Source organism: Bos grunniens, chromosome 7 (assembly GCF_055505025.1).
Source record: "Bos grunniens cultivar Pamir isolate PY7600 chromosome 7, Bosgru_T2T1.0, whole genome shotgun sequence".
NCBI lineage: Eukaryota > Metazoa > Chordata > Mammalia > Artiodactyla > Bovidae > Bos > Bos grunniens.
The window spans coordinates 30,754,611-30,778,479 of record NC_141171.1 but is presented as its reverse complement, the minus strand read 5'-3'; the positions used below and the strand labels follow the sequence as shown (position 1 = coordinate 30,778,479).

At 40.9% G+C, this 23,869-nt stretch overlaps 1 long non-coding RNA gene across 1 annotated transcript; it reads left to right on the top strand.

The window, feature by feature from the left end:
- Positions 1-1,601: 1,601 nt before the first annotated feature.
- LOC147368990 (uncharacterized) lies at positions 1,602-6,261 on the top strand. Its single transcript, XR_015167059.1, has 2 exons — positions 1,602-2,962; positions 4,100-6,261. It is a non-coding gene; the product is annotated as an uncharacterized LOC147368990 (long non-coding RNA).
- The last annotated feature ends 17,608 nt before the right edge of the window (positions 6,262-23,869 follow it).

Genomic DNA, 23,869 nt, shown 5'->3' with positions numbered 1-23,869 from the left:
TGAATTAAATACTTTACACAGTTTGCACAAATATTTCTACAGAGTAGAAAAGAACACAATAGAGATTCCCAGATGATATAACAGACTGAACACATTTGTCTGATTTTATTCCCTCCTGATAACCTGTGAAAACTACAGTAACATGATTTAAAATAAAAAATAAACTCAGCAGGGCCAGGTACAATAGGAGAGGAGGGCAATAGTTTTGCAAATCAGAAAGCAGATGGACAGAAGGCATCTTTAAAAATGCAGGAAACCAAATTCTAAGCCCGGACTAGAGAAAGCTGGGAACCAACCTGATTTCCTTGCATAGTCGATCCTCAGAAGGCAATGCAGGGGCTTCTGGAAGACGAGGTTTGAAGTGAGGAGCAGGGTGAGGAGGTCTGGTGGGAACTGTTTTGGAGGTGGGTAGATCTCATGCCTTGCTGCCGCTTCATCCTGGGAGCCAGCCCCTTGTCCAGCCCTGCAGAGCATGGGAGGTTTCTTCCCTGCAGAGGGGAAACTGAGGCTGTCTGGTCTAGGGGTGGAAGTGCCAGACAATGCTAAGGGTGGGATTTATTGTTGTTCAGTTGCTCAGTCATGTCTGACTCTTTGAGACCCAGTGGACCGCAGCACACCAGGCTTCCCTGTCCTTCATCATCTCTTGGAGCTGATGAGGCTACTGTGTCAAAACAGGGAAATTAAGCATTTGTGCTCTGGATGACGATTCCTTTCAACATTTTTCCCATTTAACTCTCAGTACAAGAAGTCAGCTGTTGACCTTCTAGACAGGAGAGAGAGAGAAAAGTATTCCAGCTGGAAACTGATCAGCCCTAGAGGAAAGACCTGGGGGCTTCCCTTGTAGCTCAGTCAATAAAGAATCTGCCTGCAATGCAGGAGACCTGGGTTCAATTCCTGGGTCAGGAAGATCCCCTGGAGAAGGAAATGGCAACCCACTCCAGTATTCTTGCCTCAAGAATCCCCATGGACAGAGGAGCCTGGCAGGTTAGTCCATGAGATTGCAAGAGTCAGACACAGCTTAGCGACTAAACCACCACCAACAGAGGAAAGACCTAAACCTACTAACATCAAAAGTTCCCCAACAAACAACCTAGCCAGATCATTTTACATTGAAGGGCAGTATGGATAAGCCTAAACCAAACCTTTAAGACTTCCAATCAGCTTTCTGTCTCCTCATATTAAACATAAGTAGACCATCAAGGATTGCCAGATATCTGCAGGATGTTATGAACTTTGAAGATAGAAGCTAAAATGATCCAACAGGTTAAAATGCAGCTTGGGGAAATCAGAAGCAATGCAAAGAAAAGAAAACAATGAACAAAATACTAAAAGATCATTAATATCCTCAGAGAGTTAAAAGAAGACACCACATTTTGAAAACAAATGCTACTAGGCAAAAGCGAACAAATGGAACAAACACTGGAAACCCAAGCGCTTTCAAAGAACAAAGCCCAATTTTTAAGAATTAAAAGCATAATAGCAGAAATGATATTAGTGTTGGAATTAGAAATGTTGGTAAAGTTGAATAAATTTTCTGAAAAATACAGAAAAAAGACAAGAGGAAGGAAGCACCAAAAAATAGTTTCAGAAAATTTTCCTAGAATCGAAGAATGTGAATTTTGACTGAATGGGCCTACTTGATATCCAGCTTCACTGATCACAGTGATCCATATCAAAGGATACCACACTAAAATTTCAAAATAGGAAGATTCTACAAGTTTCAAAAAAGGAAAAACAAGTGCATCCAAGGAATCAGGGATCAGGATTACTCCCAACTTCTCACCTGCATCACCGGAAGCTGAAAGACAGTGGAAGAAGGACTCACAATTCGGCAGCAGAGTTACTTCCAGCCCAGAATGCATTGTCAGCCAAAACATCAACCAGGCATAGAATAAAGACATTTTCAGACCTGAAAGTTCTGAAGAATCTTATCTCCCATGCACTGTTTGTCAGGAAGCTCCTGGAGACCCTGTTTCACCCAAGCAAGGCAGTGAGTGAGCCAAGAAAGAAAGAGGAAGACCTGGTAGACAGTGCTCAGAGCTGGATCATAGGAGCTGGTGACGCGAATCCTCAGGATAGATGGAAACGGGGATATCTGCACACCAGGTGAGGAGGGAGACCCGTCCTGACTGGAGCACTGTGACTCAAGAAGTAGACAGGGTCCCTTGTGCTGCTGTTTTCTCCTCATGAACTTGTTAGAAGCTCCATCCCACCAAGACGAGGGAGTACACCAAGTGAGACCAGGAGACCTGAAATCTAGACTTGGAGACAGGCTAAGGCTGGTCAAGGATGACAGCAAAGGGAGAGCGGAGAGCTCCATGAGGGAGATCTAAAGACAAAACCAAATCTCCAGGTAGATAAATATAGATATAAATCTGTGAGTAAAATGTTTTAAAAGGCTTTTGGGAGATGTCGAAGGAATGAATAAGAAACTAAACAAACCAACTAAGCAAATGAAAAGCAAAGGCAGTTATTAATGTCAGGAAAAAGTAAAGATTATACAACACTGAATATATTTCAACAAAAATTATACTATAATGATACAGGATGGATGGGAGGCTGTGAAGCAGATGGATGGTGGTGAAAACTGAACCCTTAAGAAACATAAAGAAAGTCAGGTGATAATGTCTAAAAACAGGGGAAGCAAAAATAGCATAATTTTATATTTAGTATTTGCTATATAGTATTTAGGAGTGAAGTATCATGATACTTGCAACTTACTTTTTAAGAATTTATCTGAAGTGTATGTATATTGTTTAGTCACTGAGTCGTGTCCAACTCTTTTGCGACCCATGGACTGTACCTCGCCAGGCTCCTCTGTCCATGGGGTTTCCCAGGCAAGAACACTGGATGGGTTGCCGTTTCCTTCTCCAGGGGATCTTCCTGACGCAGGGATCAAACCCGTGTCTCCAGCATTGGCAGGCGGACTGATTACCACAGAGCCACCTGGAAAGCCCAAAGTGTATGTATTTTTATATTACACACACACGCATATATATTTATCTGACATTTCTGATAATAAAAAATTAGGGATAAAAGTCTATGATGTAGAAAATGATGATGTATAAACACGGGAAGCAATAGCTCAGAGTGGAGCTCCCTGAAGATGGAGACTAGGGCTGTGGTGAGGAGTAGGTCAAGGGACTAGTGTTTTTTTATGAGACTTTTTGTGAGACTTTTTTTATGTTACTTCTTGACTCTCTATGCTATGAGCCAGCCTCACTTGGATAAAAGTAACATTTTATTAGAAAGGAAAAAAGGACTCACAGTCCACTTGCTTCTACCCCTGCTAGTTTCGTGATCATGGGTAAGTTCTTATCCATGGAAGACTGCAGGCTTCCAAACTATTATATGAAAAAAGTTCAACTAGACCCTCTGCTTCAAGTCAAAACTGCTGACTCTCTCATCAGACACAAACTTATTTGTTTATTTAAACTTTGTATTTCTTCATTACTTTTAATTTTGTATGTCTAAAGATCTAAAACTTTTTCCAGATTATTCAGATTTCATTGAATAGAAAAGTAATTCTTAATCATGACAAAAAGGATTTAGCTGTTTGTCACCAAAATGCGCACTTAGACTTGAGTTTATCCTCTTCACCGGCAACAAGAAACCTGGTCTTCCGAGATTCCTAGTCTCTGACATGGAAAAAAAATATGGAGCGTGTGGAATAAATATAGCTCAAATGTAGAATCACTTGGGGAATAATTTGGACTTACATAGTTAAACGAAAAATCTCCAAAGTCATATTCGCCAGAATTACATCCAAGAACAACGTTTTATTTAGCAACTAACTGAGATGAATAGCAGCTTCAGTAGCTCTAAGCAAAGGCTCTATTCATCAAATTTAAGGACACAGGCAAAGGAAATTGATTCATTTCTGGACCTGATTGAGTTTCCACAGTTAGATGCATTGGAGGGAGACAGGGTGTGAATGCTTCAATTCTGTGGTTGTTGCCTGCATGTAATCTGGTCTGGAACACCCCACCCTGTGTCCTCAAGTCTAAGCAGGCTCCCCACATGGACAAGGCTCTTATCTCCATGCCACTTGTAGAACAATCAATGCGATCTTTAATAAATACTTGTGATCTTTCACCAGAATTCCAGCTTTCTCTCTGGAGATGCCTGTGTGCCTGAAATAGAAGAAGCATGAAACATTGGAAACCTGGTGGAAGGGAGGGCTCAGCGTGGTGCCCTGTGCTGTCGGTGGTCTATCTACGCCTGTTAAATCAATGGAAAGTCTCATGTTAAATTTGTCACCTTTGACACAGTTCTAAGATTTATTTTCACCTTCTCCCCATCATCCTGAGAGTCTGCTTGGAAGCCAGAAGGCTCTTCTCCTGTGACATGTTATCACTGCCACTTCCATAGTTCTTTCGAGGTGCTTTGAGTCACCCTGGCTCGGTGTCCCAGCTCACATCTGCAGGGTAAGGCCTGTGGAGGCAGGCACCATGCGTTTCCTTCACCCCTCGAGAGGCACGTGGCAGACACTTGGAAATATTTGTTAGAGGAGCAAGCTTGGTTCTGGTTTTCTACTCTCACCACCTGTGACGTTTGTTTGATGTCAGGATGCTAGTTCCTTAGGTAACATGGTAACTTGGGGTTGTAAGTCTTGCCCTTGGAGTCAAAAGACCCTGGGTTTGAGCCTCAGTTTGGCCTATTAACTGTGAAACTTCAGACAATTTATCAAACTCTCTGAACCTCTGTCTTAATCTCTATAAAGGAGGTGATAATAACACCTTCACAAGATTTTAGTGAGAGTTAAATTATATGTATATATGAGTGTGTGTGTATATATACAACTATATATCCACAAACACACACACACACACATATATATATAACCTAGGACCTCATAAGTACACAATAATGTTAAATCTCTTCTGTGCACTGATCACATTACTAATGTGTAGTGTCGAATTCCTTGAAAGTAGTAATAAGGGGCTGCAAATTATTTGTAATAGTTCAAAAAGACTAAGGATTGTTGCATTTACTTATAATGACAATGTTAAGCTTTTTGGGTATCTACTCATTGACTCTGGCTAGTCAGCAATCTTTCTCAGTACATACATGTCTCAGATTAATTAAAATGAGAGAATGAACTATTCCTATATATAACAGTATAAAAACTCAGCATATGGAGTTTATGAGATGTCCTTGGTTACTCACAACTACTGTGGATCCCAGGATATTCAGAAGCATGTGTTTCGGATCTAGCCCTCAACTCAAAAATTTATAATGAGCTTACAGAATTTGGGGGACTGACGTGTTTGTTGCTGGGCACTTCAAGTGTGTTTAGTAATAAAACTAAACCAGTTTCACCATAGTAAGAACACTGCTGACTAGACTGAGCTGTTGTAATTTTTCTTGAAACTCATAGCAACCACATATGTCTAGTTCATGTGACAGGATGTTATTGCAAATTACTAAATAGTGGATAATGTGTAATTTTACCACAGGCTTTTATTACTAGATGGTCAGAATCTAACATTGGCATGAAATGACTATGGCATTCTAAAGCAAAGTAGAGTTATAATGCAAATTGAGAAACCCTATAAACCCTCAGCTCTCTTCTATTTTACCCTTTAAAATGTTTCAAGAAATTATCAGCTAGTATACTTTGGAGAGATAGTGTAGAGATATAAAATCAGAGAAGAGAGACTGTTTACTAACCTCATAAATATGTTATAAAAATCCTAATGATTTCATCAGACTACCCTTGTTTATTACCAAAGTGTTATCTAATTCCTATGGGACTGCTTATAGTATGAGAGAAAGAGAGAGAGAAGAAAGAGACCTTTTGATCTTTGGGTGATATTTCCTAACTCCTTTAGTATGTGGATGATTTTTACGTTATTTTTGTATTGTTACATCAAATTTCCCATTATCCTGCTCTGAACTAGACTGAAGCCAGATTGAAATTTGGGAGAGGATATTTTTTACTAACAGGGCAATTAAACATTAAGCCATTGCAACAGTCTAAGTCCTGTTTATATTTCCTTAAGCTAAAGATGTTTTAACTCCTCTATCCCATATTTTTTAATCATTACTCTGTTGAAAATATTGTGAAAATCTGCTCCACAGAATCCTGATAAACCACAAGTAACGATGTGTCATTTGGGCCTGTTGGGCATTCACACCACTCACATTTCTCACTTGTCCATAAAGAAATTGTGAGATATAATTTATCTTCCTCCCCTTGGATCAATTCTGTGATAAGACTTGATATCCTAAATAAAATTTTAAGACGTTGCCTACTTATTTACATAAGAATTATCTATTTTAATTCTTTTCCTGGAAAATATGAAATACTTAAAATAGAACTTTGTTAGTACATTTACAGTAATTTTGGATCTTATAAAAGTATGAAAGGAAGCTTTCGGTTTTCTTACCAAGTGTATAGTTTAATGACTGTTACCTCAATAACAATCATAACAAGCATTTTTATCCCTGTTACATAATATAAATACGTAATGAACAATATCTCATTTTGTTTCTACAATAACCCTATGAAGTAAGTGATGTAAATATTATCAGCCTTATGTTATAGATAAACAAGGCTCCAAAAACTGAGACTAGAGGGTGTTTGCTCTTGTCCATAGTGAAGTGGCTAACAAGTACTAAAATCACGACTCACTCTCTGGTCCTCTTCCTCCTACTTCTGTATTTCTTTTCCCCTTTTGAAAAAAAGGAGGTGAAATTCACGTAGCATGAAATTAACAATTTTAATGTATATGATTAAGTTACATTTAGTCCATCCACAATACTGTGCAATCATTACCTCTGTCTAGTTTCAAGACATTTTCATCAACCCAAAAGGAACTCTGTACCCATTAAGCTAGCAACCACCAGCCCCTGGAAACCACTAATATGGTTTGTGTCTCTGTGGATTTACCTATACTGGATATTTCATATAAATGAAATCATATAATATGTGACCTTTTGTGTCTGACTTTTTTTACTCAGCATTAATGTTTTTGAGGTTCATCCACATTGTACTTCATATCTTTTTATGTATGCGTAATATTCCACATTTTCCTTGCAATGTAATTTCTTTACTCACTAATGAGTGTTTGACTTGTTCCCACTTTTTGCTTTTTATTAACAGTAGTGCTGAGAACACTCACACATTTGTTCATATAATGCTAATTACTGCTAGTGGATATTGGATTGTTTCCATTTGGGGGCCATAATGAATAATGCTGCTATGAACATTCATGTACAGATTTTTTGTGTGAGCATATGTTTTGAATTCTCTCATGTATATATCTAGGAGTGGAAATGCTGGGTCATGTGATACTTCTGTATTAAACTTTTTAAGGAACTGTCACACTGTATTCCACAGTGGCTGTACCATTTTATATTCCCACCAAAAATGTATGAAGGTTCTAATTTATCCACATCCTCACTGATGCTTTTTAGCTTGTTTTTTTAAAAATTGTAGCCATCCTAGTGAGTGGTATCTCATGGAATCAACAGTTTTTACTTCCATTTTCCTAATAACTAATAATGTTGAGCATTTTTTCACATACTTGTTGGCCCTTTACATATCCTCTTTGCAGGAATTTGTTTGTTGAATTCTTTGCCCATTTTTAAAAAAGTATTTATTTCCTTGGCTGTGCCCAGTCTTAGTTATGGCTCTTGGGATCTTTAGTTGGGGTATGTGAGAACCCTGGTCCCCTGCATTGGAAGCACAGAATCATAGCCACTGGACCACCAGTAAAGTCCCAATTCTTTGGCCATTTTTAATTTGAGCTGCTTCTGTACTTAATAAGTTACGCTCTTCCCCCTAATATTCCACTCATGCTCCTTTGGAAAATTTACCTTCCTGATCCCTTAGTGTGTCATTATATACAGAAAATACAGTTACAGATTCTTGAGATATTTTCATGTGTGTGTGTGTATGTGATCAGGGGTCATCCTTATCTAGGAATAGGATACAAAGTTCTCCATAGGTGATGGAATTGATAACCTAACGTGAAGACTGAGCTCATCCATTTGTCAGTTACCATGGTGCTATCCCAGCTTCCCTCGTGGCTCAGACAGTGAAGAATCCACCTGCAGTGTGGGAGACCTGGGTTCGATCCCTGGGTTGGGAAGATCCCTTGGGGGAGGGCATGGCAACCCACTCCAGTATTTTTGCCTAGAGAATCCCATGGACAGAGGAGCCTGGTGGGCTACAGTCCATGGGGTCACAAAGAGTCAGACATGACTAAGCAACTAAGCACAGTGCATGGTGCTGCCCTCAGGCTGGGGTGCCCCTCAGAGAAGGAGCCAGGGTCAATGGCAGATTTGGGAACATGGGCTTCTACTTGGCTTGGACCAGGGAGAAGAGGAGTTGCCTGTTTTGCTGCCTTGTGTCAGGGATAACGTGGAGCCTGCTCTGGAGTGAAAGGTCAGGATAGGGTGGCCATCGGGGTGGGAGTGAAGGGAGAAAACCATACACTTTTTGTGGCTGTAGCGGCCTCTTGGGCCAAGGGCATTTTCATGGTTGGACACTCGCCCAGGGGATTCATAATGTTTATGCTATTTGTATTTTCTGTGACTACTGCCTTTGTGTCTGTCTTGGTACAGGGAGCAGCTCTTTGTAGAAGTGCCACCTGTTCTAGTTGTGCTAAGGGGAACACAAGCAGAGGTTCTATGAAGATTTGGACCAATGTTTTGAAGGACAGGCAGCTCTGAGAGCCAAGTGAGGTGTGGCTGCCATGGAAGAAAGGCTGAGAAGATACCAGTGGGAGGGAGGGGCTTGGGAGCCAGGCTTCCAGCAGGCTTCCTCTGGGGCCTCTCCTTAACACGCCTCAGTGTTTATCCCTCACAAAAGCCTGTGTTCTGCAAATGTGACTGAATAATACTGTGAGATATTAATTTACAGACTTTTCTCATAGTTCCCCCTTTCACCTCCCCCCTTTAAATCAAATGGTTGGCTCTGCTCCATAATCTCAGGAGAAAGAGGTGACTGGCCAAAAAGCAGACTCAGGCCATAAATTACATTCTGTGTGTGTTCTGAAAGCCCAAATAGGGAAGCATAGGAGATTCTGGGTTTGAACACAATGATTGGGTAAAGGGGGCTTTCCTTTTACCTTCAAACTTGAAGAAAGGTCCTCCTGGGTTGGTGTAGGGATGGGGCGGGCTAAGGTGGGTACATGGACATGAACAGAGAGGAGTGTGGGTCCCAGAGCAGAGGGCCCTGAGCCTGCTTTCCAGGGTAGCCTGGGAGGCCCCAGGGAAGGAAAGATCATGTGGGTTGTGCTAGGCTGAATGCGTGCATGTGTGAATGCTCACTCGTGTCTTACTCTCTGTGACCCCATGGAGTGTAGACCGCCAGGCTCCTCTGTCCATGGGATTTCCCAGGCAAAAATACTGAAGTGGGTTGCCATTTCCTCCTGAAGGGGATATTCCCAACTCAGAGATTGAACCCCTGCTTCTGGCATTGGCAGGTGGGTTCTTTACCACTGAGCTGCCTGGGAAGCCCCCACTAGACTGAATCAGATCAGATCAGTCGCTCAGTCGTGTCTGACTCTTTGCGACCCCATGAATCGCAGCACACCAGGCCTCCCTGTCCATCACCAACTCCCGGAGTTCACTCAGACTCACGTCCATCGAGTTGGTGATGCCATCCAGCCATCTCATCCTCTGTCGTCCCCTTCTCCTCCTGCCCCCAATCCCTCCCAGCATCAGAGTCTTTCCCAATGAGTCAACTCTTCGCATGAGGTGGCCAAAGTACTGGAGTTTCAGCTTTAGCATCATTCCTTCCAAAGAAACCCCAGGGCTGATCTCCTTCAGAATGGACTGGTTGGATCTCCTTGCAGTCCAAGGGACTCTCAAGAGTCTTCTCCAACACCACAGTTCAAAAGCATCAATTCTTCAGCGCTCAGCCTTCTTCACAGTCCAACTCTCACATCCATACATGACCACAGGAAAAACCATGGCCTTGACTAGACAAACCTTTGTTGACAAAGTAATGTCTCTGCTTTTGAATATGCTATCTAGGTTGGTCATAATGTCCACCTTCTAATCCCAGAATCTGTGAATGTGTTACTTTACATGGCAAAAAGGGACATTGCAGGTAAGATTCAGTTAAGGATCTTGAGATGGGGAAAAGGAGCCTGGTGCACCCAGGTGTGTGCAATGTGATGACAGGAGCCTTAGGCGAGGGAGGCACGTGAGCGCAATGGGTTGCGAAGATCCTCCAAGCCGGCTTTGAAAATGGAGGTAAAGGCCGCAAGCCGAGGAGTGCCTGAGGCCCCCAGAAGTCGGCAAAAGCAAGAAAACAGACTCTCGCTTGGAGCTTTCAGGAAGAACCAGACCCACGGACACCTTGATTTTGCTCATTTGGCTTCTGACCTCCAGAACTGTAAGGTAATACTTGCCCTTTGTTTTAAGCCACAGAGCGTGTGGCCATTTGTTACAGCAGCCCTTGGGAACTAAGAGTGGGGTGTCTCCTGCAACCCGCATGGGGCGCCGGCTGCATCAGGACGCTGACAGGAGGGCTTAAAGAGCCACATGCAGGGGCAGGGGGAGCCCAGCGGATAGTGTGGGCTGGGAACTGGGGACCTGGTGGGCTCCTAATCCCGTGCCCTGGCATGACAGCACCCCAGGATTTCCTATCACAGTCCTAGGGAAGGCTGGAAGCTCTGTCCAAGTGACATTGAATTTCTGTCACTCAGCCTAAGTGAGCACTTAAAATACAAAGAAAGGAAGTGATTATTCTTGAACACAGAGCTTTGGATCTGACGTTCTTCCTCTCCACATGATGTTTCATTTCAAGTTTAGGGGATGGGCAACCACTGTGCACCACATACTTTGTATATGCATGTTTAGTTCATTTTCACAGCCCAGTGAGGTAAGGACACCTCACCATCAACTTAATTTGTTCCTGAAAATATGACAGAGGGTTTAGGGAATGGGAGAGACTACATTTCATTATTTTAAAATGAGTTCCAGGCTTGTCCAAAAAATACAATCAGTTTGCTCCAAATAGCACTGAGCAATAACTCTACTGTCATTCATTCATTTTTTAAAAAATTATTGAACTATAGTTGACTTACAATGTTTTAGGTGTATAGCAAAGTGATTCAGTTGTACGTATTCAGTTTTCAGATTTTTTTCCATTATAGGTTACTATACAATACTGAATATAGTTCCCTGTGCTATACAGGAGGTCTTTATTGGTTATCTATTTTATATGGAGTAGTGTATATCTGTTAATCCAAAATTCCTAATTTATCCCTCCCCACCTTTCCCCTTTGGTACCCATAAGTTTGTTTTCTGTCTGTGAATCTATTTCTGTTTTGTAAGTAAGTTCATTCCTATCATTTTTTTAGATTCCACGTATAAATGATATCATGTGATGTTTGTCCTTCTCTGACTTGGTATGATAATCTCTAGGTCCAACCATGACCTAGTAATGCTGCAAATGCATTACTTCATTCTTCTTTATGGCTGAGTAATATTCTGTTGTATACATATTGCGCACTTTCTTTGTCCATTTATATATCGACGGTCGTGTCCTGGCTACTGTGAATAGTGAAGCTGTAAACACTGGGCTGCAACAGTCTTTTCGAAGTGGTTTAGTTGACTCTAGTCCCTCAGTCGTGTCTGACTGTTTGTGACCCTATGGATGCAGCATGCCAGGTTTCCCTGTCCATCACCAACTCCTGGAGCTTGCTCAAACTCATGTCCATCTTTTCCACATATATGCCCAGGAGTGGGATGGCAGGATCGTATGGTAACTCTGTTTTTAGTTTTCTAAACAGCCTCTGTAGTGTTCTGCATAGTGGCTGCCCTACTCAACAGTGTGGGAGGGTGCCCTTTTCTCTGCATCCTCTCATTCACTCTTTCAACCGGTGCTTACTGTTTGCATGTAACTGTGATTCTTTTCATGATCCCTGTATTAGTTTTCTCAGGTTACTCTACCAAAGTACCATAACTGGGTAGCTTGAAGTAAAAGAAATTTCTTCTGTCATGGTTCAGTTCTGTTGAGTTCAATAGCTCAGGTGTGTCCAACTCTTTGTGACCCCATGGGCAGCAGCCTTCCAGGCTTCTCTGTCCATCACCAACTCCCAGAACTTGCTCAAACTCATGTGCACTGAGTCAGTGATGCCATCCAACCATCTTATCCTCTGTCACCCTCTTCTCCTCCTGCCTTCAATCTTTCCCAGCGTCAGGGTCTTTTCCAGTGAGTCTATTCTTCCCATCAGGTGGCCAGAGTATTGGAGTTTCAGCTTCAGCATCAGTCCTTCCAGTGAATATTCAGGACTGACTTCCTTGAGGATTCACTGGTTTGATCTCCCTGCAGTCCAAGGGACTCTCAAGAGTCTTCTCCAATACCACAATTCAAAAGCATCAATTCTTCAGCACTCAGCTTTCTTTATGGTCCAATTCTCACATCCATACATGACTGCTGGAAAAATCATAGCCTTAACTAGATGGACCTTTGTTGGCAAAGTAATGTCTCTGTTTTTTATTATGCTGTCTAGGTTGGTCACAGCTTTTCTTCCAAGGAGCAAGTTGTCTTTTAATTTCATGGCTGCAGTCACCATCTGCAGTGATTTTGGAGCCCCCAAAATTAAAGTCTCTGTTTCCACTGTTTCTCCATCTATTTGCCATGAAGTGATGGGACCAGATGCCATGATCTTAGTTTTTTTAATGTTGAGTTTTAAGCCAATTTTTTCACTCTACTCTTTCACTCATGGTTCAGGGACCAGAAATCTGAAGCCAAAGTGTCAGCAGGGTCATGCTCCCTTCAGAGGCCTTCAGAATCCTTCCTTTTCTCTTCTAGCTCCTGGTGATTCCTGGTGTCTCTTGACTTCTGACAGTGTAGCTCCAATCTCTGCCTCCATCTTCCTGTGGCTGTCTTCCTGTGTGTCATTGTCTCCACACAGCCTGCTTACAGGGACATCGATCATAGGATTTAGGACCTAAACATCTATTTCTGCTTTATTGACTATGCCAAAGCCCAATTTGACTGTGTGGATCACAATAAACTGTGGAAAATTCTTCAAGAGATGGGAATACCAGACCACCTGACCTGCCTCTTGAGAAACCTATATGCAGGTCAGGAAGCAACAGTTAGAACTAGACATGGAACAACAGACTGGTTCCAAATAGGAAAAGGAGTACGTCAAGGCTGTATATTGTCACCCTGCTTATTTAACTTCTATGCAGAGTACATCATGAGAAATGCTGGGCTGGATGAACCACAAGCTGGAATCAAGATTGCCGGGAGAAATATCAACAACCTCAGATATGCAGATGACACCACCCTTATGGCAAAAAGTGAAGAGGAACTAAAAGCCTCTTGATGAAAGTGAAAGAGGAGAGTGAAAAAGTTGGCTTAAAGCTCAACATTCAGAAAACTAAGATCGTGGCATCTGGTCCTATCACTTCATGGGAAATAGATGGGGAAACAGTGGAAACAGTGTCAGACTTTATTTTGGGGGGCTCCAAAATCACTGCAGATGGTGATTGCAGCCATGAAATTAAAAGACGCTTACTCCTTGGAAGGAAAGTTATGACCAACCTAGATAGCATATTGAAAAGCAGAGACATTACTTTGCCAACAAAGGTCCGTCTAGTCAAGGTTATGGTTTTTCCAGTGGTCATGTATGGATGTGAGAGTTGGACTGTGAAGAAAGCTGAGCACCGAAGAATTGATGCTTTTGAACTGTGGTGTTGGAGAAGACTCTTGAGAGTCCCTTGGACTGCAAGGAGATCCAACCAGTCCATCCTAAAGGAGATCAGTCCTGGGTGTTCATTGGAAGGACTGATACTGAAGCTGAAACTCCAATACTTTGGCCACCTCATGTGAAGAGTTGACTCATTGGAAAAGACTCTGATGCTGGGAGGGATTGGGGCAGGAGGAGAAGGGGACAACAGAGGATGAGATGGCTGGATGGCATCACCAACTCGATGGACATGAGTTTGAGTGAACTCTGGGAGTTGGTGATGGACAGGGAGGCCTGGCGTGCTACGATTCATGAAGTCTCAAAGAGTCAGACATGACTGAGCGACTGAACTGAACTGAACTTATCCAATGTGACCTTATCTTAAATACTTACATATGCAAAGAACTTGTTTACAAATAAGATCACATTGTGAGCTTTCAAGTGGACATGAATTTCAGGAGACACTATTCAACCCATTGCAACCTCCCACCCCCTCCCACACCACCATTGCTTCTATGCTCTTGCCAAGGCATGATCAAGAGTTAATTTTTTTTTTTTTTTACTTTTTCTTAAATGTCATATATTCCTGTTACATCTATCTGTCACTTATATCATTGGCCACCTGCCTTGTACATCACTTCATTTTCTTGACTTGCCTCAGTGCCTCTGAAGGAATCTGCCAGATACCTTTGTACAGCATGCACATCATCACTGGGCTGTGTACATCTTATGAGGAGGTACCCCCTCTTTCGTCTTGGCATTGCATGGATTTTACAGTGTGCTTGGTCAGAAATGGTGCTCATCTGCATGTTTGTTGGAGGAGGGAATGCTGTATGTGAGAGAGAGACAAATTGTATCTCCTCTGCTAATTGGATGTGCTAATCTACTTTAGAAGTTTCACTCTCCTTTCTGGCTGCTGCAAGGACTTACCCATTTGTTCCTTTTATCACCTGGTAGCCTCTGCTGGTACCCCTGCTGATAGGTTAGCCTGATTCATCCCTCCACCTAGTAGCTATTGCTGCTCTGTGGATCCTGTAACAAAGAGCGTGTGAGCTGCTCATTAGTCATAATTGGAACCTTCTAGAGCCCTGGTGCACTTTCAGATGTACAGCACCTCATGAATGTGTAGAGAAGCTGCCTTGACACCCACCAGGTGAGGTTACTGCTCAGATTCTGTGCAGGATCGGCACGGTGCCTTGTAAAATGGCCTGGTTTCTATAGAATGGAAATAGTCTAATGAAGTTCACACCCCGTGAAGAGTACAGATGTGCTCCATGAAAAGAAAGTATGGATAATTTATGAACCAAGTCTAGGACAAATTATGGATCATTAAAACCAGCTTGCCTCAATCTAAGCTTTCAAGACTCACAAGTTGAGAGTAGTGAGTGTTGAACTTTCCAACTAGGCACACTTCAACCATTTCAAATTCTACTCTTTGGGGGGAATTATTCCTAGAAAACTCTCTCCTAACTTACCTTGTCATCTAGAGAAACCCTAATAATTATTCCTCTTTCTTCTATCTCTCCTTTTGCCCACCATTACTTTTGGTTATAAAGGGATATCCTGAATATTACTTTGGATTGGCCACAAAGTTCATTCAGGTTTTTCCATAAAAACCTAAGTGAACTTTTTAGTCAACCCAATATAACACATATTGCATTTCAGTCCAGACAAAGAGATAAAGATAATGTGTTTCAGCCCATAGAAAATCAAATGAGTTATCTAACTTCCTTTCATTTTCCTCATGATAACAAATGGCAACATTGAAGGGGTGGGGATCACTTTTGGTCTTTCATGTCTCATCTCTCCTTGATCCTGTGACTTCATGAGGATTCAAACACCAAATGATGTTGTCTCCTGTCATTGCTACCATTTACCACTCCACCACATTTTGCTGCTGCTGCTAAGTCACATCAGTCATGTCCGACTCTGTGCAACCCCATAGATGGCAGCCCACCAGGCTCCCCCATCCCTGGGATTTTCCAGGCAAGAACACTGGAGTGGGTTGCCATTTCCTTCTCCACCACATTTTACATTATATTATATTGCTAAGCCTAAGCTAATTTCCCCAGCCCTGGCATTCTGTTCCTTCAGAGAAGTGAGAGGAATTCCCTGTGCTTTGTCCTCACTCTTTTCTTTCCTCATTAGACCTCCATCTACCCTGGCCTACCATATTCCCCTGCTACCCCAGTACCATAACATCCAGCTATGCAGGGTCTCTCTCTTGAGTGTATATATTTGCTCAGCTTTGACTCAGAATTCTATCTGTGAATTTGGCGTGTTTAATAAATGAAACTCTCCCATTGTTCCAGGATCTGATGTAGCTTATATTATTTCCAAAGTATATTTTTCATGTGGAATTCATGAAAGCCATGGAATTCAAAATTCATTTGATTACTCGTTCAGATTATTCGAGGTTTTGCTAAGACTGGCCAAGTTCCTGCTTCTTTCCTCTGTGTTGGTTAGATCACATCATGTTTTATACTAAGATTTCTCTGCACCATTATTACACTCAATGGACTTCATTTAGAATGTCGTGGCATCACTCTGGTGTGAGATATGAGTGCCTTCTGCCAGTCCACAGACGTGTGCTGTCATTACCTATTAAAAAGAAAATGGACCACATATTTCTTGCTGTGCTTATGAGGCCTTAATGGGAATTATTAGACCAGAGGGAAGATTTGTAAGAGATAATGGTAATGTGATCATTTTATCGATCTTTCTATTTGAAGGAAGGAATCTCTTAATTTTACTTGCTCCATTGGAAGAACTGTTGATGAAGGTAAAGTTCATTGTGTCCCGAGGGCTGTGTGAGGGCCACGTGGGGGTCTCAGACAGAGACCCTCTTCTTCAGGAAAGATATAGAAGTATAAATAGGTATGGATGGGGAAATAATTTAGTTAACTTGTGCACGGCATTATAAAAGAGAGTGAGCTCTGTGTACCTAGGGCAAAGACAGCACTCCTGATACAGGGGGCCGAGGTGGATTCAAACTCTCCTGGTCTTCCAGATTCATCTTCTGCCCCTGCCACGGTCTCTGAACACCTGCTGGCTTTGACCCTTCAGGTTTTGTTTCTGACACGCCTCCATGTGGTGGGACCTTGGGGATAATCCATTCATTCACTTGTACATGCATTTATGTGCACCCTTCTTCATTCATTCACTCACTAAAGCATTCACTCATTTGACAGTGACTCAGCAGTATTTGATGAGAGCCTCTGTGTGCCATGTGGCATGGCAGGTACTGAGCACTGTATACAGATAAAGGTTAGTCATAATCCCTGTCCTCCAGAAACTTACTGCTTTCTTTGAGAGAGAAATCTAGCACATATTTTTGAGTTTAGTGCAATATGTTGTAGTTCAGAGTTTCAGCACCAAAAACATGACCTAGAGAGAAGGAGCTAAAGGAGATCAGGGAAGGTAAGTGTGAGCAGTGGGGGCTACCTGGATACAGAAGGACGTGAGCAGGACCCTAAAATAGGGGCCTTTGGCAGGTATGGAATAAAGAAAAGGAAAGTCAAAGCAGAAAATACAGGATAAGCTAAGGCAGAGGGTTATAAATGATAATGGTTTATAGGGGAGAGTGGAGAGACCATTCTGGCGAGAGGAAAAGGGCCATGTGTGGAGTTGTAGGAAGTGAAAGTCAAATTAGATCAGGACCAGACTGATGAAAGAATCTGAAAGAAACAGCACCTTTTGACTTTATTCAGTACAGGTTTGAGAACCACTGGCACTCTTGAATATAAATGTGATACTGTTGCAACAAACTTAAGACAGCTCAGGATTTCACCATTCCCCAATAGTCAGTTGGTGTGTCTGGGAGTGCAGGGTGGAGATGAACCCTGAATAAGATGACCTCTTTGATAGGCCATGGGGGGAGGGGACAGGAAAATGAGCAAAGGGGTCAATGTCCGATTTTCCTAACCATATGTGAAACGCTGAAGAATTTTCTGATATACGTTTACATGGGTAAACGAATCAAACAGGGTTTGCCAATGAGAGAAAGCCTTGTGCGCAGCGGTTCATTTAGAAAGGACTATGTACTGGCTCGGGTGCCTAAACTGTAGGAAGGGCTGAGGATACGGCTCAGGGCATAGACGGATTTCATTTATAACTCTAGTCATTTTACATAAAGTTGAAGGCAGTTATTTTTATTTACTTTTTGATTAACATCCAAATAATTCACATGTTTAACCAAGTATATTTCTCTTAAACACTTTGCACCAGTTACATATCCAAATTCCCAGACAATTTTTTCCCACACTTTGAACTTTTTGTTTTGTATTGGGGTGTAGCCAGTTAACAATGTTGTGATAGTTTCAGGTGAGCAGCAAAGAAACTCAGCCATGCATATACGTGTATCCATTCTCCCCCAAACACCCCTCCCATCCAGGCTGGCACACACCATTGCACAGAGTTCCATATGCTCTACAGTAAGTCCTTGTTGGTTATCCATTTTAAATACAGCACTGTGTACACAACCATCCCAAACTCTCTAACTATCCCTTCTCCCCAGCACCCACAAGTTTGTTTTCTAAGTCTGTGAGTCTCTTTCTGTTTTGTAAGTAAGCTCATTTGTATTATTTCTTTTTAGATGCCACATATAAAGGATATCATACAATATTTTTTCCTTCTCTAACTTCCTTCACTCGGTATGACACTCTCTAGGTCCGTCCTTGTTGCTGCAAATGACATTATTTCATTCTTTTAATGGCTGAGTAATGTTTCATTGTATATATATACTACCTTTTCTTTATCCATTCCTTTGTTGATAGACATTTAGGTTGCTTTCACTTCTTGGCTGTTGTAAATAGTGCTGCAATGAACACTGGGGTGCATGTATCCGTTTGGATCATGTTTTTCTCTGGATATATGCCCAGGAGTGAGATTGCAAGGTCATAAGATAGCTCTACCCCATTTGGTAGCTCTATTTTTAGTTTTTTAAGGAACCTCCATACTGTTCTCCATAGTGGTTATACCAATTTACATTCCCACCAACAGTGTAGGAGGGTTCTCTTCTCTCCACACTCTCTCCGGAGGTTATTGTTCTCACAAACAATTTTAAATGAGAAGAACAAACCTACTATATAAAGATATAATGATGCCATAACGAACACTTATATCGCACTTACTATGTGCCAGGCCCTATTGTAAGCTCAGTACAGTACTTACCGCTGGTTTCCCAGGTGGCACACTGGTAAAATATCCGCCTGCCAATACAGGCGACATAGGAAATGTGGGTTCAATCCCTGGGTCAGGAAGATACCCTGGAGTAGGAGATGGCAACGTGCTCCAGTATTCTTGCCTGGAGAATCCCAAGGACAGAGGCAGGCTACAGTCCATGGTATCACAAAGAGTCAGGTACGACTGAGCACACATATTTTATATACATATAATTCATATAGTCCTCAAAACAACTTTATCAGATAAATTTTTATCAACCCACTTTTTGAAATGAAAAATTGAGCCCTTTGGATTTATGCATTTAATAAGTTGTATAGATTAGATTTCAACCTAGTCATCCAGACTCCAGAGTTCATGCTCTTAACCATTATACTTCTACTACCTCTCAATATAAAAACTATTAGAAAGGTATATTCTAAAACTAGCATCATGCTTCAGAGGGAATCACTGTTACTATCATTATTTAATAATATTTTGGTGACACTAAACAATGCAACTACATATGAGAAAGAAATCATAAATATGAAACATTGCGAAGCAGGAGATAAAATAATTATTTGTAGATACTATGATTCTACACCTGGAAAACAATGAGAAAATCAGCAGAAAAACTGCTGCAAATAATAAGGGAATTCAGACCATCAACTTGTTATAAAATGAAATTAGATATTTAGTCACTGTCATATGTAAAAACTATATAGATGGAAGATATAATTGAAGAAAAGCCCCATTTGCAATAGTAAGAAAGCTAAAACTCTTTAAGATAAACCAAACAAAATTTATGCAAGATGCACATAAAGAAAACTTTAAAACACAAAGACACAGGAAAAGACATGAGGAAATAGAAAGGCATGCCATATTCTTGGGTAGGTTGTCTAAATACCATAAAGGTGTTTATTCAGTTATCTTAATTTAAAGATTAAGTTTAACTTAGTAAAATTCCAAAAGCTAATTTTATAGTTCATATAGAAAACATAAAAGCAAATATAAGATTGGCTTAACATCCAAAAAACCAATGTAACACACTGTATCAATAGAAAAAAGGTCAAAATCACATGATCATCTCAGTGGATCTGAAAAAAATCATTCATGGTAAACAAACAAATGAAAAACTCTGAAAGGGGCTTCTCTGGTGATCAGTGGTTAAGAGTCCACCTTGCAATGCAGGGGACACTGGTTTGATCCTTGGTCTGGGAAAACCCCACATGCCACAGAGCAACTAAGCCCATGCACTGCAACAGCTGAGCCCGTGTGCCACGACTGAGCCCATGTGCCACGACTACTAAAGCCTGTGCACCTCGAGCCTGCTCCATAACAAGAGGAGCACTGCAATGAGAAGCTCTCACACCACAACAAAGAGTAGCCCCTGCTCGCTGTAACTAGAAAAAAGCCCACACGTAGCAACAAAGACCCAGCGGCAGCCATAAAAAGTTAAATAAATAAAATTATGTATCTTTAAAAGAGTTTTTAAAAAGCCCTGAAAAACTTGGAAAGGGAAGGAAGTTGATCAAACAGAGGCCATCTATGAAAAATTCCAGCTAACCTAGTGAAAGACTGACTACTTTCCCTCCATGATCAGAAAAAAAGACAAGGATGGTCACTCTCACTCCTCCTATTCAATATTGTCCGGGAGGTTCTAGCCAAGGCAACCAGGCAAGAGAAAGAAAGAAAAGGCATCCAGATAGGAAAGTCAAAAGTAAAACTGTCTCTATTAGCAAATGACATAATCTTGTATAGAAAATCCTAAGGAATCAGAATAACTGTTAGAACTAATAAATTTTTTTAAGCTATTAGAATTAACTAAGTTCAGCAACAAGGTGGCAAGGTACCAGATCAACATAAAAAATCAATTGTATTTCTATACATAGCAATGAATAATGCAAAAGTGTAATTAAGAAAACAATTCCACTTGTAAATGCATTAAAAAGAATAAATACTTAGAAATAAATTTAACAGAAGAAGTGTAAGACTTATAAATGAAAACTATAAGAAATTGTTGAATGAAATTAAAGACAAATAAATGGAAAAAAGATCTCATGTTTCTATATCGGATGACCTAATATTACTAAATTACAGTACTCCCCAAACTGATCTACATATTCAACAATCCCTACCAAAACTTCCCAGGTAGTTCAGATGGTAAAGAATCCGCCTGCAATGCAGGAGACCCTAACTTGATTCCTAGGTCAGGAAGTTCCGCTGGAGAAGGGATAGGCTCCCCACTCCAGTATTCTTGGCCCTCCTTGGTGGCTCAGACAGTTAAGAATTCACCTGCAATGTGGGAGACCTGGGTTTGATCCCCGGGTTGGGAAGATCCCCTGGAGGAGGGCATGGAAACCCATTCCAATGTTCTTGCCTGGAGACTCCCCATGGACAGAGGAGCCTAGCGGGTTACAGTCCATGGGGTTGCAAAGAGTCAGACATGACTGAGTGACTTAAGCACACACACACCAAAACTTCAGGTGGCTTTTTTGCAGGATTTGACAGGCTGATCTTCAAACTCATATGGAAATTCAAGAGGCCCAGAATAGCAAAGAAAAAAAAAATCTCGAAAAAGAATAGTGAAGTTTGAAGATTCATACTTACTGCAAAACTTAAAACATAGCTGCAATAATTAAGACGTTAGCCTCGATGGTAAAGCGTCTGTGTACAATGTGGGAGACCCAGGTTCGATCCCTGGGTTGGGAAGATCCCCTAGAGAAGGAAATGGCAACCCACTCCAGTATTCATGCCTGGAAAGGTCCATGGACCGAGGAGCCTGGTGGGCTACAGTCCATGGGGTCGCAAAGAGTCGGACATGACTGAGTGACTTCACTCACTTCACTAATACTAGCATAAGGATAGATATATAAATCTGTGGAATAAAATTGAGAGTTCAGAAATAAACATTTATGGTCAGCTGATTGTCCACAAGGATGCCAAGACTGTTCAATAGTGAAAGAATAATCTTGGACATATGGTGCTCAGAAATTGGATTTCTACATGCAAAAGAATGAAGTTGGACCCCTATCTCACATCAAACACAAGATAACTCAAGATAGATCAGAGACTTAAATGTAAGAGTTAACTAGATAACTTAGAAGGAAAAAAAATGAGTAAATCTTTATGACTTTGATCACAAAATGACACTAAAAGCCCAATGACAAAAGAGACAATTGATAAATTGGTCAAAGTTAAAAACTTGTGCTTCACACCGATCAGCAGTAGCTCTCTCTTGAGTCCCCCATTCTGCAAACTCGAGCCACCTTGGACTCCCCGGAATCTTGACGCTGTCTCCTCTACTCAGAGGGTCTGCTGGTCTCCCCTGGTTTCTTCTTCCCTGAGCTGTGTCCTGGAAGCTATCTCAAGGCAGTAGGCTGGGAGAGTGAAAGAGCTTGTCTCATTTGTGTTTGACCTCTCAGGATCACTGTCCTTCATGGCCTGATGTTACTGTTTTGGCAATGATTGTCATATATTTTGTTCAGTTTCTCAGTTCTTTTGGACAGGAGGGTAAATGCAGTCCCTGTTTTCCCATCTTGGCTGGAAATTGAAGTTCAATATAATTTTTAGGGAAAAAAATAGAATGTATTCATGATCTCAGGATAGGGAAAGATGTCTTAAGCATTAAACATTGCTCACACAAAATTAACCTTTTATATTTAATATTAAGACCCCATAAAGAGAGTGAATATGTAAGTCACAGAAGGGAGGATGATATCTGTAGTGCATATAATTGACAACTCATAAATAGACTATATGAGAAGAAAAAAATCCCCTGCAGATTAAGATCTAAAAAATATAACTCAAGATAAAGACATGCAAAAGCCATCTGTAGGCACCACACAAAAGAGAAATAGCCAGTGACCACAGTGGCTGTTAATACAGTGATGTTAACTCATTAGAAATCTGGGAAATGCAAATTAATATCAAAATGTCATGGGATTCTCCAGGCAAGAATACTGGAATGGATTGCTGCGTCCTCCTCCAGGGGATCTTCCTGACTCAGGGATCAAACCAGTGTCTCTTATGTCTCCTACATTGGCAGACAGGTTCTGTACCATTAATGCCACCTGGAAAGCCCCCCAAACTGCCACCAGTTGGACAAACATTTTAAAATCTAACAACTCCAAGTGTTAACAAGACGTGGTATACAAAGAACCCCTTTCCATTTCTTGTGGGAATACAAATTAATGTAACTATTTTGGAAAACAGTTTGGTACTTTCTAGTAAAGTTTAAAATATATAAACCCTATGATCCACCAAATTCACCCATGGGTCTACACCATACAGAACCTCACACATACATGTAACAGCATACAGGTCCAAGAATGTTCATAGGGGCATTTTTCATAATAACCAAATAATGAAAACAACAATAAGAGTATATTCTTACATTATGCAGCATTAAAAATGAATGAGCTGTGTCACACAACAATGTGGATAAACTTTACAAATATAATTTTGAGCAAAAAGAGCAAGATTCTAAAGAAAGGAACAGTATGATTCTATTCATCAAGTTCCAAAACATGTGAAATGAAGTATATTATTTAGATATGCACTCTTAGGTAGTAAAACTATAAAGAAAAAAGCTAAGTGTTTCCCTTAAAAAGTAACTCATATCCTCCAATTAAAATAAGTTTAAAAAATAAAGTAACTCATATCAAAGTGAATATTACATGAAATAATACGTGAAAAACAATCCACGATTTGTCACAGTCTGTGCTCAATAAATTTTAGTTGAAAGTATTTATCTTTATCTTGAAACTCCATCCTTTTTCTGGCAACAGAAAAAGGCTGTGAATCTGAGTGTGTTAAGTTAACCAGTTGTGAATCTGGTTGTGAATCTGAGTGTGTTAAGTTAACCAGTTAATTCTGAGTGTCCTAATGATCAAGAAAGTAACCAGCTACTTAGCCTACTTCTTAAAGACTTTGAATGGCATATTTTTCTCCTGAGGCATTTCTTTTTGTGTGAAATATATATATTCTCAATCATAGTTATTGACTTCATATCTAGCTTTTTCTTACAGTCATAGACAGAG